This window comes from Mus pahari, chromosome 13 (assembly GCF_900095145.1).
Source record: "Mus pahari chromosome 13, PAHARI_EIJ_v1.1, whole genome shotgun sequence".
Lineage (NCBI taxonomy): Eukaryota > Metazoa > Chordata > Mammalia > Rodentia > Muridae > Mus > Mus pahari.
The window spans coordinates 7,511,479-7,532,111 of record NC_034602.1 but is presented as its reverse complement, the minus strand read 5'-3'; the positions used below and the strand labels follow the sequence as shown (position 1 = coordinate 7,532,111).

Sequence of the window (20,633 nt, the reverse complement as noted above, 5' to 3'; positions counted from 1 at the left end):
CTCTGAGTCAGAATGAACCCTCCCTTCCTTCCTTCTTTCCTTAAGTTGCTTCTATCCAGGATTTGGTCACAGCAATGACACAGTAACTAAAGCAACATGCCTTAATCTGGAGCTTTGTCCTCAGCACTGCCAAGTGACTAATAAATATCTTAGTGAAAAATACAAAAAGAACTTCACGGCCAAACAACACCATATTAATGCTGTGCTAGGTTGGACTGAGTGCTTGATAAATGCGGTGTGGAAGCCAAGGTCACGTCAGAGGATGGAAGAGCATAAGCATCAAGCATCCTTGGCTACTCTGAGATATCTGAGGCCCTGTCTAAATTAATCAATACCATTATGGATATTCTATGAATATCTAGGTCATTTCCAAATAAGATATACTGCTGAAACATTAGCTGCTGGACAAAAAATTAAGCTTTTCTACTTGCAGCTTCGTATTACAAAGGAGCAGACAATATTGGAATCTATTTACAGCATGGCCTATGTGGCACTAGAAAATCTGGCTTCTGGAGAGTAATGTGTTGTAGTGAAGACTATGAAAGGCAAAACAGAGAACCTGTCTCAAAAAAAGAAAGAAAGAAAGAAAGAAAGAAAGAAAGAAAGAAAGAAAGAAAGAAAGAAAGAAAGAAAGAAAGGAAGGAAGAAAGAAAGGAAGACTTTTTTAAAAATAATATAAACTGGGCGTGGTGGCACATGACTTTAGTCCCAGCACTTGGGAGGCAGAGGCAGGCGGATTTCTGAGTTCAAGGCCAGCCTGGTCTACAGAGTGAGTTCTAGGACAGCCAGGACTACATGGAAAAACCCTGTCTCGAAAAACCAACCAACCAACCAAGCAAACAAAATGAGTATTTATATATTTTTGTGTTTGTATGTTCCTGTGTGTGTGTGTGTGTGTGTGTGTGTGTGTGTGTGTGTTCTGGGCTTACAGGGGCATGAGGTCACACCATACTTTATACATGGGTCCTGAGGATTTGAACTCAGGGCCTCATGACTTCTAATAAGTGCTATTGACTACTAAGCTTTCTCCCCAGCACCTGAAAAAAAAATCCATTTTGCTTTTAATCCCAAATTAAATATGAGATTTTCCATAGGGTCCCATGGAGGATTTCAAAAGACTTACTCTTCTTCTAGAGAGAGAATGAACTCTGTAGGCTTGTTTGATCTGTTAAATTAACATGGGAAGCATCATTGAATAAGGGTAACATTTAACCTTCTCTATGTTATACTTGGATACATATTAATATGAACATTCCTGAAGGTTTGTGGAATTCCTGGACAGTTAGATTTAACTAGTTATATTGATATCAGTAGGTATTGACTATTAAATACTTAACTAGTCAAAATTTTAGTTACTATTTTAATCTTTTTTATACTGCAGAAGACAAGCAAAATCTTTTAATTGAATTGTTGAAACTCTCAGAGATCTTTTTTTGTTTTTTTGTTTTTTTTTTTGTTTGTTTGTTTTTTCGAGGCAGGTTTCTCTGTATAGCCCTGGCTGTCCTGGAACTCACTTTGTAGACCAGACTGACCTCGAACTCAGAAATCCTCCTGCCTCTGCCTCCTGAGTGCTGGGATTAAAGGCGTGCGCCACCACGCCCGGCTCTCCCAGAGATCTTTAACCAAAATGTCAGACGTTCATCATGACCTAAAAGTCAACCTAGGGAAGAAAGGGTTTATTTTCTTGTAGTTCCAGATCACAACTGATCACTGAGGAAAGTCAAGACAGGAACCTGGAGAAAGAAACCATGGAGGAATGATGCTAGCTGCCTTGTTCTCTGTCTTGCTCACATTCTCATGCTTAGCTAGCCTTCTGTACAGCCTATGGGCACCTACCTAAGGATGGTGCCATTCACAGTAGGCCAGGACATCCTACAGTAATTAGTAATCAGGACAATCCCCCATAGGCCACCTGATCTAGACAATTCTTCACTTGAGGCTTCTCTTTTTAAATGACTGTGGTGGTTTGAATAAGAATGGCGGTGAAAGAGAAAGAAAATGAACATAAGCTGTTTTAGAACTCTCCTAGGGACATGAGGAAGTCAGAGACGTCCTGCCCCCTCTCTGCCTCCTACTGGAGGATTGCTTGGTTCTGAGTCCCTTACATAGGATATCTGGGTCCCTTTGGGACATCTAATTCTCTTCTCTCTCTGTCTGTTGTATGTCCTTGGTGCACCAATCCATCCATGTCCGTCAAAACTAACTGTTTTATGTGTAGTCTGTGTTTATTTTGTGGTTTGGTTGTTTGTTTGTTGTTCTATGTTTCATGTTCAAAAGATAAAAGTGGTTAAAACTTATCTGCTGGTTCTTCAGCCCTTGATTTAGTTTTAACTCATTTCAAAAAAAGAGAAAAAGAAAAATAAGAAACAGTCTCAATTGGCCTTTGGAGCTCTACACCTGTAGTTAGGAGTCTAGCACAGCTGGAGAAGCCCTGCCAGGAGCTGATGGTCACAAAAGCTGCTCTTAAAGGGGCCAGCAACTTTTTGGCGGCTATGGTAAAGGAGCTGATGGCTGTTTTTCCTACAAAAACCTCTGTGACTGTGATTATTGGGTTCAGCAGGTAACAAGGAGCTCCTCTCTTGAAATTACAGCTAGAAAAATTAAGAATTTTGTTTGATTTAAATAAGTAAATATATGCAGCCTTTTCATTTTTGTTTCTGACTGGTATAAACATGTTCTGCATGTCTTGGTTATAGATTATTGGCTTATAAATTATTGGGTATGATTAAAAATTTGTAACATTGGTAACAGAAAGTTGGCTTAAAACTGGTAACTCTGGGTTGGAATAATTCAGAACTACAACACATATCATGAGCCAACCCAGGGAAACAGGTCTCTAAGATACCTCTAAATTGGGATAAGATTTTATGTAATTCTTATCCTAGATACTAGACTTATAAAGGATAAGATTTAAAACAATTTGTCTTTAATGAGGTATTAGAGGCTGCACCATCTTGCATTTGTATATAAAAACTGGCAACCAAACTTTGTTACATGAAAGTAATGCTTTTGGTGTTGATTTTAAAGAGAATGGATTGTTTACACTGTTAAAATTGGATTTTGCTTTCCAAAATTGTGGTTGTGTTTTGGTGTTACAAGAGAAACTTATATATTTGTAATTAAGATGATTTCAAGAGTAATAAACGTTAAAAGCAGCTGTGGCCAGTATGGGCCTGCTGACCCTTTTACATAAGCTTTATTGGATATAGTGGTAGAAGCAAATTTAACACCTCAACCCCACCCCCAAGATTGGAAAGGAGTTTTCAGTGGGAATCTATCTGGTATCAAACAAGCTCCTGATGAACTATTTCAGGAAGTTGTGGATAGACTACTAAAAGCAGCTGGTAGAATTTTTAGAGACCCTCAAGCAGGAATTCCTTTTGTTACATATTGTTTTATGAGAATGCTAATCTGCCATGTGGCCATCTGGCCATACAAAGCAAAGACAGACTTACCTGGATACATTCGTTTTTTGTGCAGAAATTGGACCCTCATACAATCGGGATCTGGCTATGGTTGCTGCCTTGCAGGAGACTACAGTACAAGCAATGCTTTCACAGCACCAAGATGATAAGGAACGCTTTAAGTCTGGAGGCATAAATCATTTTAAGAAAGACTATCCAAAAATTAGAGGCATAGACAGACAGCAGAATTGCTCCCCTGGATTCTGTCCTCACAGCAGGAGGGGTAGTCCTTGGGCCAGGCCTGTGGCCATAGGCTCAGATTAAGAAATATTTACATTTGAGTTAATACAAAGATCAGAGAGGCCTCAGTGAGGTTTGTGTGGCACTGCTTTTGTTTTGCAAACCCTGCCTACAGAAATTTTTTGGGGGGATTACTCTTAGGCCAAAACATCATTAATACAGATCTATTTATGAGGCTATGGAACTTGTAGAGGCATTACAATCTGGCCCGACTACTGGATATACAATTATTATGGATTTGGAGGATTGTTCTTTTTTCCTTTGCATCCTGATGATTGTAAAGGATTTGTTTTAGTGAGATTGCTTGTAATTTTAAAGAGTCCATGTGATATCATTGGAAAGTTTTGCCTCAAGGAATGGCTAATAGCCCCTACATTATTTTAAAAAAATTTTTTTGCTGCTTCAATACAAGAAGTTAGGACTTTGAATCTTTCAGTGTCTATTATTCATTTTACGGATGGTATTTTATTAGCGGATCCTAAACAAATTGTAGCACAGAAAATTCAAACAAGAAAAGATGATTTGCGGGCTGGAGAGATGGCTCACTGGTTGAGAACACCGACTGCTCTTCTGAAGGTCCTGAGTTCAAGTCCCAGCAACCACATGGTGGCTCACAACCATCCATAATGAGATCTGACGCCCTCTTCTGGTGTGTCTGAAGACAGCTATAGTGTACTTAGATATAATAAATAATTAAAAAAAAAAAGAAAGAAAAGAAAAGATGATTTTCTTACTCTAAATGATTTTCAAAGGTTGTTAGGAGATATTAATTGGCTAAGACCTTACGTTACGCTTACCACGGGAGAAATTAAACCTCTGTTTGATACCCTTAAGGGGGATGCAAGTCCTAATTTTCCTCAACAATTAACTAATGAGGGACAAATAGCTTTGCTGAAAGTAGAGGAAGCTTTTAATCAACATTATATAGACTGATCAATAGGCTGTTTGTGTGCGTTATTGCTTCAACTCAGGTGCCCCCAGCAGTTCTTTGGCAAAAGGAACCATTAATGTGGATTCATCTTTATTTGTCTCCAAAAAAAAGTTCTAACACCTTATTATGAAGCTTTTGTTGTGTTAATACAGAATTGTAGGATAGAATCTCGGAAGTATTTTGGGAAGGAACCTGATGAGATATTTATTCCTTTATTCCAAACAGCAAGTAAATTGGTTAAAATACTGATATTTGGCCTCTTGCATGTGCAAATTTTTTAGGAAAAGTTGATAATCATTATCTAAAAGACAAGTTTTTACAATTTGCCTCTATGCATGTTTTGTATTTCCTGTGAATTTACACATGCAGCCCACAGAAAATGTGCTTACTGTATTTACAGATGGCTCATCTAAAAGGAAGGCAGCATATGTGATTGGATTACATGTTCATTCTCTTGACTTTCCCCCCTGCTTCAGCACAAATAATTGAACTACATGCTGTAGCTGCTGTTTTTGAAATGCTGAAAATCAAGCTTTTAATTTGTATACTGAAAGTCAAATTATAGCTCATGGTTTGCAATTGCTTGAAATTGTTCCTTTTTTTTTTGTTTGTTTGTTTGTTTTGTTTTTTCGAGACAGGGTTTCTCTGTATAGCCCTGGCTGTCCTGGAACTCACTTTGTAGACCAGGCTGGCCTCAAACTCATGAATCCGCCTGCCTCTGCCTCCCGAGTGCTAGGATTAAAGGCGTGCGCCACCACGCCCGGTTCGAAATTGTTCCTTTTTTTAGTTACTGGTAATTCTCAAATTTTATAATTATTTATGCAAATACAACTCAAGTTAAGAGAAAGTACTGTTCCTTTAAAGGACTATCTTTGAACATGTTTGTTTGTTTGTTTGTTTTTGTTGTTGTTGTTGTTGTTGCTTTGAGACAGGGTTTCTGACATTAAGCCACGCCAAGGAAGTAAGCTCAGACAAGAATCTAACTTTAGGCTATAATAGGGAAGTAGGTTAAGGCAGGAATTTTAATCTTTGAAATATAGTTTTCTAGTATTTAAAGAGCACATCTGCTGGGCGGTGGTGGCGCATGCCTTTAATCCCAGCACTTGGGAGGCAGAGGCAGGTGGATTTCTGAGTTTGAGGCCAGGCTGGTCTACAGAGTGAGTTCCAGAACAGCCAAGGCTATACAGAGAAACCCTGTCTCGAAAAAAAACAAACAAACAAAAAAAATTGTCTGAAATGCTTAAGGAAAAACTAGAATTCAATATAAGAATGAATGAAGTGGGATTTAGTTGACTTTGTAAATTAACCATTACAGATCATTGGGGATTTTTTTGTTAATTTATTTTTTTAGATTTATTTACTTTATGTATATGAGTGTTTGCTCACATGTATGTCTATGCACAATGTGAACATCTGGTTCCTGCTGAGACCAGAAGAGAGCATTAGATCCCCTGAAAGTGGAGTTATAGTTGGTTATGAGCTGCCATGGGGGTCCTGGGAATTGAACTCGGGTTCTCTGCACAAACAACCAGTTACTCCTAACTTCTGAGCTATCTCTCCAGCCTCTTGAGTCAATGATGACGATGGTGATGGTGATGGTGATGATGATGATGATGATGATGATGATGATGATGATGATGATGTGACACTTGAGGCTTAATGGTAGAATAACTTCTTAGAAAGTGCTAGGTAGGCCCTGGCTCTGTCATTGGAACAGCAAAAGAAAAACAAAACAAAAATAAATAAAATAAAAAACAAACAAAAAACCCCCACTGCTTCTCAACATTTTGTTTAAAATATCACTAGTTGGGCTGGTGAGGTGGTTCAGTGTTTAGAGCGCTGACTGTTCTTCTGAAGGTCATGAGTTCAAATCCCAGCAACCACATGGTAGCTCACAACCATCCATAATGAGAAACAAATAAAGAACCTATGGGTCAGAGTGAGCAGGAGCAAGGGAAGGGAGAAGAAAAAAATATCGCTAATTGTATCCTCTTGTGTTCCAGGTTTAAGGATACACACACAGAGTCTTTCTCTACAACAACAGGCAATCCTAGTGCCTCAGCCTCCCAAGTGCTTCCAGTACTGGTGTGAGCCACCACACCAGACTTGATCAACATTGGGTTTGGCAAGGGATACAGTTTTACTGACCACCTGTAGCAGCTTGAGTGAGTTTCCTCAGAGACCCCAGATTCTGGGCTCTGGAACCAGCATGAAACAGACATTTATTAGGAAAACTGTTTAAAGTAGATATGACCACTGTGGGCTTTAGAAAGAGAGGCACTCAGAGGAGGGATAAGACATGCCCAAGGGTAGAGGTGTCAAAACTCATGACTGTGGTGAGTTATGAAATTACCTTCTGTGCTGGATCATTTTATTACATACCCTGGGCTGGCTCTGAATTTACTATGTAGCCCAGGCTGGCCTCAAACTCAAAGCAATCCTCCTGCCTCAGCCTCCCAAATACTGAGACTACAGGTGTGTGCCACCACTCCTGACTTTAGATTTATTGTTTGCTTTATTCCAATTTACATTTTTCTCTCCCCTTGTGGCTATCTTGCAATCCAGTCCAATCCTTCCTTATATTCTACTTCCAGCGTGTGAAGTGTCAAGCTTACAATACAATCTCCAACTCCTATTCGGTCTATGCCATAAAACAAGCTTCAGTGGCCGCTCTCCAGGCTCACAGCAGCATGGGATGAGAGAATCCAAATCGAGAAGCACTGACACCAGGAGATAACAACAGCCTCATTACAAGGAAGAAACGCAAAACCTAAAGGAAGCAACCCCAAGCTGGGCATGCTCACACTGTACCTGGGAAGCTTGCGAACCCAGGGCCAGCCCGGGCTATGTAACAAACCCTGTCTCAAAATGACAATAAAGCAATCCTCTAGATAAAGAGCTTGAACTATTGTAGTGAAAGTACTAAAACTCCTGTGGGACACAATCTTCTTCCTGTTGTTTAGTTGGTTACATTTTTTGTGTTGTCTTGTTGGTTTTGTAAGACTCTATCTCACACAACCCAGACAGGCTCCAAATCCCTGTGTGGGAATGTCTGACCTTGCATTCCTGATCTTGACCTCCACTCCTAAAATTCTAGAGTTATAGACACGAGCCACAATACCCAGCACAGTTCTTTAAACTTCATTATTAGTTTATATTTATTAGTTTGTTTGGTATTTGTGTGAGTGTGCATGCTCTAAATTCTTTATTATGACTAAATAATGGTTTATGTTATGTATATGACTGCACCAATTATTCCGTGGTTCCAATGACCTAACAAGTGGTTGTGCATGCCAGGTAAGCTCCCTACCTAACACTAAGCTACACTCCAACCCTTCTTTATTTTTCAGACAGGGTCTCCCTAAGGTACCCAGGCTGGCTTTGCATTCACATGAGGGCACCACCCTGCCAAGACTATGTAAATGTTTTTACTGATCACATAATGTATATTTACATAAACTGATTGCCTCTTTATCTTCACTTTCTGGCTTTCTAGATGCCTCTAATGGGTTTGTTCTTTAAAGAAAGAAAAAAGTCACTGTACTTAGATGCTTCCAGTAATATTACCTCATCCAGTAGAACACCCTTCTCTAACTTTTTACCCAGCTTCTCCAGTCTAGACAGCTTCTCCAGTCTAGAAGGCTTCTCCAGTGCCACTTCTCCTATCCCAGGGATGACATTCGTGTCATCAAGCTTGCATAGAAAGCACATTTCCCTGCTCATTTACCTATAGCCCTTCCTGTCTCATTCGTGATGTTATGTTTGTTTGTTTGTTGTTTTTTGAGGGGGAGGTGGCTAGAAATGAGAACACTTCACCAGATATCCTAAACTGGCCTTTGAGATTTTCCTGCCTCCATCTTCCCATTCTGGGATTGCACGTAAAGACTTCTCCCTTACTAACGGCTACAAAGGGCCATGGTCATCAAAACCGCTGTTACTTCTCAGTTGCTAGGAAAACAAAATTCCAATAGTTTGTTTTACCAAATGAAGACTCAGGAGCCAGATGCTGAGGTGAAAGCCTGCTAGCTCAGAGAGGCAGAGAAAGTACTCAGCTGACCCTCCTCCTCAGCCAACCTCCCAGGAGGAAAAAAGTCCCTTCTCCTTCACCACACTGTCTTAAAAACTTTCCAAACTAACGTCCCTCCTCTCTACTTCCTGTGTATCTCTCTATCCATCCTCCTGACTTCTTGTCACTTTCTAGGGTTTTTCCTATGTTCACTTCCTGTCACCTGGTTGCTTACCCCACCTCTTGACCTATGGTTGACTTTAATCTTGTTTACAATAAACAGAAAGCTCTTAGATTAAGAGTGTGTGCTAGGGTTGAGCCACACCACAACAAGAAGCAGGTTTTTCCGTTTCACAGTCTCAGGGTTCACAGTGTGATCAAATATCCTGCAACAGGCTTTGGTATGGATCGGTTATACTCTGGCATTATGGTCTTCTGAATCCTGTGAGGCTTGGCCCTAAAAACCTGACTGGGGTGTAGAGGGAATGAAGAAACAACAGATAGGCACAGAACAGCTGGGTCGGGTGGGTTGTCCACACTGATGGAGTGGCATGAACTACTGCAGTAACCTGGAACCACCACAGGTTTGCTACACAAAGCACAGGGTTCCAAGGGGGACAGTCTCTACCTATAAACACCTTGGAGAAGGAAGCTGTAGTGGCTGGCTTTTGCTCACACTGGGAATTGTGGATAAGCATCTGGAATCGGATCAGAGGAAGGCTTTACCATTCTGAGCCTAACCCATATTGGGAAGGCTTTGCCAACTTGACACAGATCTGAGGCACTGGTATCTGCCATGGTCATATCAGCCACACACCTTCACTCGGGCCTTCTTCCACTCCCCGCAAAGTCCTTCCATTGCTCAAGAATACCCCCAAATTCTTGAAGGTTCTCCAGGGTACAGAACATGATCCTTCAATTAATTGCTCAACCTGGCAGTGCAGTGCAGTGCAGTCGGTCCTCTGGAACAGAGATGCGGTTCTCATAGCAACTGAACAAGGTGAGCTAGGAGGGTGGTGATGAGCTGGGAGTCCATGATCCTACTCGCCTGGGGTCTGAAGATAGCCTGCCACCTTCTCCAGCAGAGCTCAGAGGGACTCGGGAGTGAGTTCTCTCACAGAAATCACAAGAGCCAGGTGCTTCAGAGCGGACTTATTGAGTGACCTCAGCAACAGTATAACCAACCAGTCAGGCTCCTGGGTAGCTCGCACTCCTTCCACCAAGGAAGACCCCATATAAAGCTCCTAGAGACTGTCTGGTTTCTATCATGAGGAACTTGCATACAGGATTACCACTTATTTTGTTACTGGAATTATATGTGTTCAGAGTCATCTTACCAAAGGAGCGTTTGTGAAGGTTACTCATCTTGCCCAAGTAAGGAACAAATATTTACATTACATCCTGACACCAAAAACTAGCTACTACCAGCCCCTTGCTGCCCAGGTGTAGAACTCACAGAACCTTGGGACTCTGGTAAGGATTGTGACAAAAGCCGAGGCTGGATGACTCGTATTCACCTCGAGCAAAAGTTGGGCTTGGAATTGTTACACTGTCTGTGACACCATAATAGTCCTCCACGCCTCTCTGCCTCCCATCCCCAGGCTGTAGTTCACTGTGTGCAGTGACTGACCATACCCTATGGGAGCAGCTATGTGGCCAGGGCTCTGCCCTGCCCCACATCCCCATGTTCCAGAGGTTCTGACCCATACCTGCAAGGCAAGCGTTGCCATCTCCACCTTTGTGGACAGTAGCATCTAAGCTCTAAGTAATTTCTAGTCTTCTACTTGCTTTCTTCTTTGACCCACAATTTACATAAACTGTTACCTTAGTTTCTAGGCATTTGGGGTTGCACAGAACTCTCTCTGATCTCTAACTTAGCTCTACTTCAGTCAGAGGAAACATTGTGACTTGTGTCCTGATTTGCTCTCTGTTGCTAATCACAGTCCACCACACAGAAGTGAAGGCAGAGCTCAGGGCAGGAGCTAAAATGAAGGCCATGGAAGGGTGCTGCTTCCTGGCTTGCTCATCCTGCTTCCTTAGACCGCCCAAAACTAGCTGCCCCAGGGCACAGTGTTCACAGTGGCCTTTCGATATCACTTACTCAGAAAGAAAATGCCTTCTGAGTTTGTCTACAGGCAAATCTGATGGAGGCATTCCCTCAACTGAAGCTTCCCCTTCACGGATGACCCTAGCTTGTCAAGTTGACAAAAATTAACCTTCACAACTTGCTTTCCTTTAAATTTGTCACTCTTCCTTTGAGATAATGTCTTACTTTGCAGGCCTGTTGAGCCTGAAACTATGTAGCCCAGGCTAACCTCTGACTCCCAGCTATCCTCCTGCCTCAGCCTCTTGAAACTGCACCTCTTTGACCACCGCACCTAACCCTTTAAAATGTTTGAGCCTGGGCTGATGTGTTATTTTCCTTTTGCTGTGATAAAACCCCACGACCAAAGGCAACCTAGAGAAAAGCAGACTTGGTTTGGGGTTACAGTTCCAGAGGGGGCCCATCACAGCATGGAAGGCACAGCAACGGAGGGATCAGACCTCCAACCAAAAACGAGAAGCAGAGAGCAGACCGGAAGTGATGCTAGGCTGATTACAGTGACGCACTTCCTCCAGCAAAGCCATACCTCCTAAACGTTCCATAGCATCTCCTAGAGGTTCCATGGCTTCTCCCACAGAACGCTGCCAAACAGGTGACCAAGAGTTCAAATGTCTGTGTCTATGGGGACATTTCTCATTTAAACTTCCACAGATGCAGCTCAGCTGATAGAGTGCTTGCCTAGGATGCCTGAACCCTTGAGTTTGATCCCAGCTCTATGTAAACTGGAAACAACAACAACAAAAAAAACCCTTTAAAATTATTGAAATTTGTTTTATGGTGCAGAAGATTGCTAGAAATAACGTTCACCTACTGGGAGAAAATGCAATGCTTATTATGCCAGTGGAAGGCCTTAGGTTTGTGAAAGATTTGTTTCTCACTGTGAACCAATGCACTGAAGTTTGGACTGTATACAGCAGCTCCATGAGTTCAGCAAATGTGGATTCCCTCCCGAGAGAACCAGCTGCCTTTCTCAACGGTCTCCACACAAAATGGCAAAGATCCTAATTAGAAACTGAACATTCCAGTCTTCAGGTATTTTCAAAATCAATGGCCATATGTGTGGATCCATTTGTGTGTGTGTGTGTGTGTGTGTGTGTGTGTGTGTGTGTGTGTGTGTGTGTGCAAAAACATGGATAGAGATATGAAGTCTCAGGATTAATTGTCTTTTGGAGGGCTACTCTGTTCCCCATTTCAGAATTGAATATTCATAGTTTATTTACATGTAAATGTATTTTGAAGGAAAATGTAATCCGTTATGCTCAATATCACTGAATATTTAGATCAAATGTAGTGACACATCCTGCAATCTCAGCACTTGGGAGTCAGAGGCTAGAAGAAAACTGCAAGTTCAAGGTCAACCTGAGCTACTTGGAGATCTCACAACTATAGAGCAAGACCCTGTCTCAGAAACAACAGAAATTAAGAAAAAACAGTGAGTAGCCACCTAGTATGTTGAAGTTAAGCCTAATTGGAATCAGCCCCAAGGTTCGACACATGAACAATCTGAAACAAAATGTGTTTAGAACCATTAGGTATTATGCAGATGCATTGCTGGCCCAGAATTATTTTTTTTTATGATGCTTAGGATCAAACCAGGGGCCTCAAGCTTGCTAAGCACAGACTCTCACTGAACCCAGAGCTCACTGGTTGGCTAGACTTACTAAGCAGCAAGCCCCGGGGATTCCCTTATCTCTCCCTCCAAGTTTTGGGTTACATACATACACCACGCCTGGCTCATGTGGGTGCTAGAGATAACTCCTTACACAGTAAGCAGTTTATCTACTGAACCATCTCCCCAGCCCGAGAATGCATACTTTTAAAGATATATTTTATTTTTACTCGTGTGTATATGTCTGTATCCATGGGTATGTGCACATGAGGGCAGGTGCCAATGAAGACCAGCAGAGGGCGTCAGATCCTTTAAAATTGGAGTTATAGGTAGTCGTCAGCTGTCTGACTCTGGTCCGTGAGAAAAGTAGTGAGGTCACAATTTGCCAATGAGCCCTCTCTCCAGCAACCCCAATATGCTTCTACAAGTCACAACTAAAGGGTATGAATGAAATATATATAATAATTAGTTATATATATAATATATATAAATATATATAGTTATATATATATATATTATATATATATTATTATATATATATATACACACACACACACACACACACATATAGAAGTTGTCAGCTGGGCATGGTGCTCCACACCCATAATCCCAGCACTAAGCAGGCTGCTGCAGGAGAATTAAAAGCTCACCAAAAACAAATGAACAAACAAACAAATAAATAAGGAGCTTGGGGTGGGGCTGGAGAGGTGCGTCAGTGGTTGAAAGTCCTTCCTGTTCTTACAGAGAACTTGGCTTCTCAGCACCTGCACAGAGGCTCACAGTTGCCTCTAACTCTAGTTCTAGGGCACCTGAAGCCACCAGATGTCGTCTGTGGGCTTCAGGCACATACGTAGTAAAATGTAGTAAAACAATTTTTAAATGTTTTTGGGGCTGGAGAGATCTCAGAAATGGTTTAAACCCCAGCAACTACTTGGTGGCTCACAACCACCTTCAAGTCTGCTTCCAGGGAGTCCAGTGTCGCCTTCTGATCCTCTTGGGCACCAGACACACGTCTGTACACAGACATACATGAGGCAGAACATCCATATACATTTTAAAAATTGTTATCAGTTTATTAAAACAGATGAATAGGAAGTTTCTGCCCTTCCTGTTTTATGGGGGGGTGGTCCTATTTCTCCTGAGTATTTGCCCCGGAGACTTGGTTCTTTTGTTTGGTTTTGTTGAGGTGGAGTCTCGTTACATAGCCCTGGTGTCCTGGAACCCAGAGATCCTTCTGCCTCTGCCCCAGCTACTTGCTTGTTTGTTAATTGCACACCAACCAGTCCTGCATATGACTGGAGCACATTAATTTATTTTTACTTATTCATTTTCTCTCTCTCCCTTTTTTTTTTAAAAAAAAAAACTTTTTCTTGGTTCTTTGTGAGTTTCACATCATGCATCCCAGTCCTGCTCATCTCCCCTCCCCTCATAACTGCCCTTCCCTCTTGAAACCTCTCCCTCAACAAAGAAAAAAAAAAAAAAACAGAAATCTCATTGTGGAAGGTGTAGTGTGTCACAGTGTGTCCCACAGCATACCTTTTGGGGCATACTCCTTTGACTCTGGCTGCTGCTATTCTGTCTATACTTTAACCACACTGGGACTCCTCTCAGATATCTTCGTGTTGCTCTGCATCCATAGCCCACTAATGGGGTAGATGTGGGAGTGGGCCATTTCAAAGCCCTGGCGCTGAGTTTAAGAGGAATCTGAGCTAGTCAGTCAGCTGGCTCTTCCACTGTCATGCCCTCAGGAGCTGGCTCACCAGCAACCCTGATACCAGCTCTACGGTGTGCCCAGGTGAAGTTACAGGGCCCACTCTCCCTAGTGCTGCCACTGGTGAGGGACAGGGCCAGCTCTCCCATCTGCCCAAGATGGCGAGGGCTGAGGGAGGGGAGAAGGGCTTCTCTCCCTCAATATCCACCCAGCAGACAAGAACATTGCCCTGCGTTCATGACCTCAGGGTTGACTCAATTGCAACCCCCACGTTCAGGGGCAGGTCTACTGTGCTGCCCAGGGGAGGTGCAGGGCCCACTCTCCCAAATACTGCAGCTGGCGGGGGCAGGGTCAGCTCTCCACAATACCCAGGTGAGGGCTGGGGCCAGTTTTACACAACTCTCAGACATGAACATGTTCCTGGGCAGCAGACCAGATCGGGAACATCCGTCCACCAGGCCTTTGGTGGTAACAGACCCCTGGTGCTGCAGGGCCACAGACTCAGACATGGCCCCGGGTGGCAGCACAGGCCAGGACCCCACCATGGTCCCAGGTAACATCAACAGCTACTCACATTAAGCTGTTCCTCACTACCATTAAGTATCCAGTTCTGCCTTTCTTCATTGTGCCCACATCTGTCTGCTTCTCTCTCTCTTCCATCTCTCCACCCCTTGCTCCTCATAGTGGCATCGGGGGTCTCTGAGTGTCTGGGATTATCTCGAGTGGTCTCAGAAGCGCTGTGTTCCTCTGCTCATGCATGATGGCATTGGGCAGGGATCATCTGGGACACTGTCTGTGCACACACACACACACACACACACACACACACACACACACACACACACACTGCCCCCAGGCCTCCATGGTACCAGACTGGTGGTCATCTCAGGTTAGCTCCCTGTCCACATCCCTGGTGGTCATCTTAGGCTCACTGTTTTCAAAGAATGTTAGTCTGTTAGTCTTTCAGATATTCATAGGTCAGAACACTGAACGGAATCCTAACCTGTCTCCTCTCACGTGACACTGCAACCACACCTGTAAGGCCTCCGGGGCAGACATATTAATTCTTAACTATAGGAAAGGCTGTGGTGACAACAGGCCCTCAGAAAGCAGGGCTTTTTCACAAAGTTCTCTGGGCATGCCAGGCCATCATTTTCAGTGCTTCTTAATATGTTGGGCCACTGTCCTCTGACTAGGTGACAAACTCCCAGGTTGTTTGGAATGATTACCGCCTCCCAGCACAGATCCTTTATTCAACAGTTTTTCTTTCTAAAATAATCACCAGTCTGGAGGCCTAGACTGAGGTGACAGTTCCAGTTTCCTGTAGTTCTGTGATGGCTCAGTCCCTTGCATCTGCTGAGTGTTTTCAATTCAACTTCCTTGGCAAACCATGACAAATTTCATTTTTTAAAAAAAGTGGGATTGGGTGCATAGCTCAGAGGCAGAACTAGCGTGCATATATGGGACTTTGTATTCAGTCCCCAATACCTCAGCCCCTGATGCCCCCCTACACACACAGGCCAGAGGAGGCAAGAGCATTAGGGGTTCAAGGACAGACTGGACTACATCAGAGCCTTTCAAAACCCAAACAACAACACAAAGCATAACCCAGCAGTGTACTCAGAGTAGGGAACTGACACACACAGCCTCACGTCTGCCTCAACAACACAAAGCATAACCCAGCAGTGTACTCAGAGTAGGGGACGACACACAGCCTCACGTCTGCCTCAACCTGAACTGACAGCAGCCAGTCTGCCCAACAAAAAACAATTTCTGAATCACAATAGAATTTTGTCTTGTTTATTTGTAAGTTTGAGATAGCACCAATATGTAGCCCAGACTGGACTTTAACCTGGAGCATCCATCCTGCTTGTGCCTCCTGAATGCTAGCTAGAATTGGTGTGAGTGAGTGTGTGTGTGTGTGTGTGTGTGTGTGTGTGTGTGTGTGGTATGTATGTGTGTGGTATGTGGTGTGTATGTGTGTGTGTTGTGTGTGTATATGGTGTGGTATGTATGTGTGTGGTATGTGGTGTGTATGTGTGTGTGTTGTGTGTGTATATGGTGTGGTATGTATGTGTGTGGTATGTGGTATGTGTGTATATGGTATGTGGTGTGTGGTATGTGGTGTGGTGTGTGTGTGTGTGTGTGTGTGTGTGTATATGTGTGTGTGTATGTGGTATGTGTGTATATATGGTGTGGTATGTATGTGTGTGGTATATGGTATGTATGTGTGGTATGTGGTGTGTGTGTGTGTGTGTGTGTGTGTGTGGTATGTAGTGTGTGTGTGTGTGTGTGTATTTGTGTGTGGTATGTGTGGGGTGTGTGTGTGTGTGTGGTATGTGGTGTGGTATTGTGTGTATGGTATGGTATGTATGTGTGTGGTATGTGGTATGTGTGTGTGGTATGTGGCGGTGTGTGTGTGTGTGTGTGTGTATGTGTGTGTTATATGTGTGTGTGTCCTGTGTGTGTATGTGCTATGTAGTATGGTATGTGCGTGTATGTATGTGTGTGTATGTTATATGTGTGTGTGTGTGTGTGTGTGTGTTTGGTGTGATGAGTGTGGTATGTGTATGGTGTGTGTGCATGTATATTAATCTATAGATGACTAGTGACTCCCTCACATCTGATAATGCCACTGTGGTCAGTGTGGACAGAATGTTTTGCTGATGGTGCTGTTCGGGTGGAAGAAAGCTTGTGTAGCAGGTGAGGCTGGATTCAGTCTGAGCATAAATCCAGGCCCTGTGCCACACTCTTTTGATCCCAGAGCTGGGGAGGTGGATGCAGAAAGAGCAAAAACTTCCAAAGCTCATCTTCGTCTACACAGTAAGAGGGCCTAGCCTCATGATGCCTAGTCTCAATTTTTTTCTAGTAGGAGAAGTTTCCACAAACAACAGTGTATAGCTTCTATGAATCAACTGCTCCAAAAGAGATAAAAAAGAAGTTACCTACAAAGATTCAAGAGAGAAAAACAGAATTGAGAGTGTTAGTGAATCAGAAAACATGAACTGGTGTGGACTCTGGTCTCACTTATTGGGTGAACTGAAATTAAACCCTTTGGTCTTTCTGCCATGGAGTTTTGTACTGTTCTGTTGTTTGTTTTTTATTTTTGGGATGCGGTATTGTAGCCCAGGCTAGCTTTAACCTCGTTTGTAGCTAAGGTTGTACTCTACCTGGTAACTCTTCTACAGGCAGCTTCTTAGAGCTGGCATTCCATGTGTGAGCCATCAGGCTGGGCTTGCCTGCCTGGAGTTTTTCATTTTTTATGTTACAGCACTGGACTAAAGCCCCCGTCCCTCTACCGACAACTCCCATGGCTCTCTGCTTCCCTTCTTCCTTCTTTCTGGTGACTGCTTTTATCTTAAGACATCACCTCACTTAAAGCTGGCTGAGGACAACCTTGAATTGCTGATCCTCCTGCCTCTGTCGCTGCAGGAGTACACCAAGACTTCTCTGACAATCCTTCCTATTGTCCCGCAACTGCAGGAGTTGCTAGCGACTGCAGTTGACTCCCTCTTTTGTTTAATCCTCTGTTACAATTTTAGTTTTAATCTCTGAGGTAAGTGCTGGTATATCTCCCAGATCACCCCTCAGCTGCTGGGAAGGGTGGAGGGTGACAATTCTCATGTACATTCACTCTGGGAATTGCCTTCCTGCAGATAAAGCTGCCTCCCCCAAGGCCACATCCCTCAGGACAGCCCCGGGAGCCTGCATCTGATGACTGTTCAGTGCAGGGATGAGAAGAGCCAATGGGCGGTACCACCCACTCCGAAATTATGCTGGTATTGTGGTTACATCAGTGTACTCTGCAGCTGTACAGGTACTGAGTTGGAAAGCATGTATCAATAATCAGCTGCAATCTATATGTCAGTCCATATCCTGGACAACCCAACTTGAGATAGTTTGGTTAAAAAAAAAAATGGTTTGAGGAAACAGATTCTCGAGCTGAGGATGTAACTTTGATCAAGGTGTGTTTGCCTCGGCAGCACAAGCCACTGGGTTTGATGCCCAGCACCACATAAAGCTAGATTGGTGGCATATACCCAAGCAATGAGGTCAGGAGCAGTTGAAGTTCAAACTTATCCTCAGCCACATACCAAGCCAAGTTTGAGACCAGCTTGTGCTATACCAGACTCAGTCTCAAAACAAAACCACAACAATAACAAAAACGACCTTTAATATTAGATGTTGGAACTGGGTCAAATATTTTCCATCTGGCAGCGAAGACTCCATCGCTGGAGAACTACCAGCTCCCAGCTTGCAATACGACTGTTAGATCTTTTGCTAATAAACTTGGATAGAATACTACTATCTGGGAGTGAACCACCCAGGGAAACACCTAAGTTTTGGTTTTGGCAGGTTGTGGAAAGCACTAACGCCAGATGATGGAGTCAGGTGCCTCACTGTAAACAGGCACCAAAGACTCCAGGTCAAGTATGAAAACCAGGAAGGTCTCTGCTATGATTTGAAAATGAAATGTTACTAGAAGCCTTCATGTATGTCAGGGTGGCTGTCAGTTGATGGGATTTTTGGAAATGACTGTGTCTAGGTCATGGGCACTTGGACGTCGTCACTGGGGAGAAGTGGGTCACTTTGAATATGCCCTAGAAGAATCAAGCCTGTGCCTTACATGGCCCTCTTCCTGTCTTCCATGAGGTGACCATTCTTGTGTGGCCCTCTTCCTGCTCACTGCCCCCAACTCCTGGCCACCCTCTTCCATAATCCTTCCCTATGCCCCCTTCCCTTCTTCTCTGAAGGAGTACCCCTCCTGAGTATCCCCCCAGACTGGCACTTCATTCTCTGCAAGGCTAGGCACTTCCTCTCCTATTGAGGCCAGACAAGACAGCCCATCTAGAAGAACATATCCCATGTACAGGCGACAGCTTTTGGGACAGCTCCCTCTTCACCTTATTTATTAAGGCCGGATCTCTCCCAACCCTGTAGATTTATCTAGACTGGGTGGACGTTATGCTCCAGCAATCTGTGTATTCTGCTTTTCCCAGGCCTTGCATAAAAAGTGCAAGTCACCAAGCAGGACTTCTTATGTGTGCAATGATTGGTGTTAATTGTCTACTTGATGACATCCAGATCACCTAGAAGGGTGTGCAGGCATGTTTGCAGGGATGATCTACATCAAGTTAACACAGTGGAAGACCCACCCACTTATGAGGCACCATTTTGGGGTAGGGACCCTGGATTGTGTGAGAGTAGAGAAAGCTAGCTGAGCACTGGCCTGAACTCATTTATTGCTCTCTGCCCTTTTCATTTATGTGTATCGGGAAGGGGTACACACCATGGCATATGCATAGAGGTCAGAGGTCAGTTGACAGGACCTCTTCTACCATGGGGGCCTTGAGAAAGCAAACTCAGGCTGGCAGGCCTGGCAGGAAGAACCTCTCACCTCTGAGTCACCTCTTCCTGTGCTTGCTCTGCTCTGGTCTGTGAACGTAAGATGACTAGCTGCTTCAACTTCTGCCATCCAGGAGTCCCGCGGTGACAGTAACCTGGAATCGTGAATCAAGGAAACATCGGAACTAAGACAGTGCCGAGTGCTGGGAATCAATGCAGGTCATCTTGGCTCCTCGCGTTTGTACAGCAAGCACTCTGCTGACTGTGAGACAGAGCATGATCATGCAACCCAGACAGGTCTTTAGCTCACTATATAGCTGAGGATGGGCTTGAACTTCTCATCATAGGCACTGACACCACATCTGGTTTCATTGGAGTTTATATGAAGACTCACATCTCTTGTAAGCAAAAGACAGACAGAAAAGAAAAGAAAAAAAATTAAAGCATGTCTCTACACTTGGCATTTCTGATATGTCAAAATCAGTGTCCTGGGGTCTGGGGAAAGTGCTCGCTGAGGAAGCATGGGGGCCCGAATCTAGACAAGCATTCAAAGACAGATAATCAGGAGGTGCTATCAATGGTAAACAGTAGGTTACAAAGAGCATCCCTCAAGGAGGAAAAACTGTCACGGAGACTGGGTGAACTCCAATGTCAAATCACTATGGAAACCTCTCAGGTACTGGAGCAAAAATGATGCTACTTTCTTTTCTTTTTTTTCTTTTCTTTTTTTTGGGGGGGTGGGGTGGGGGTTTGTTTGTTTGTTTGTTTTTTGTTTTGAGACAGGGTTTCTCTGTGTAGCTCTGGCTGTCCTGGAACTCACTTTGTAGACCAGGCTGGCCTTGAACTCAGAAATCCGCCTGCCTCTGCCTCCCAAGTGCTGGCATTAAAGGCGTGTGCCACCATCACCCGGTGCTACTTTCACAGAAGAACCTTATGAGCATTTGAAAACTAGCTCCATTGTGTAAATGTACCACATTTTCTTTATTCATTCTTCAGTTGAGGGACATCTCGGTTGTTTCTGTTTTCTGGCTATTATGAATAAAGCCACAATGAACATAGCTGAGCAGTGTCTGTGGTAAGTTGGAGTGTCCTTTAGGTAGATGCCCAGGAGTGGTGTAGCTGGATCTTTAAATACATTGGGTCCCAATTTTCTGAAGAACCACCATATTGATTTCCATAATGGCTTTTCAAATAACCCCATTTTTTAATGGGGTTATTTGAA

The 20,633-nt window shown here is 43.5% G+C and overlaps 1 pseudogene; it reads right to left on the bottom strand.

The window, feature by feature from the left end:
- Positions 1-15,008: 15,008 nt before the first annotated feature.
- Positions 15,009-15,117, bottom strand: LOC115065291 (annotated as a pseudogene).
- Between the last annotated feature and the right edge of the window lie 5,516 nt (positions 15,118-20,633).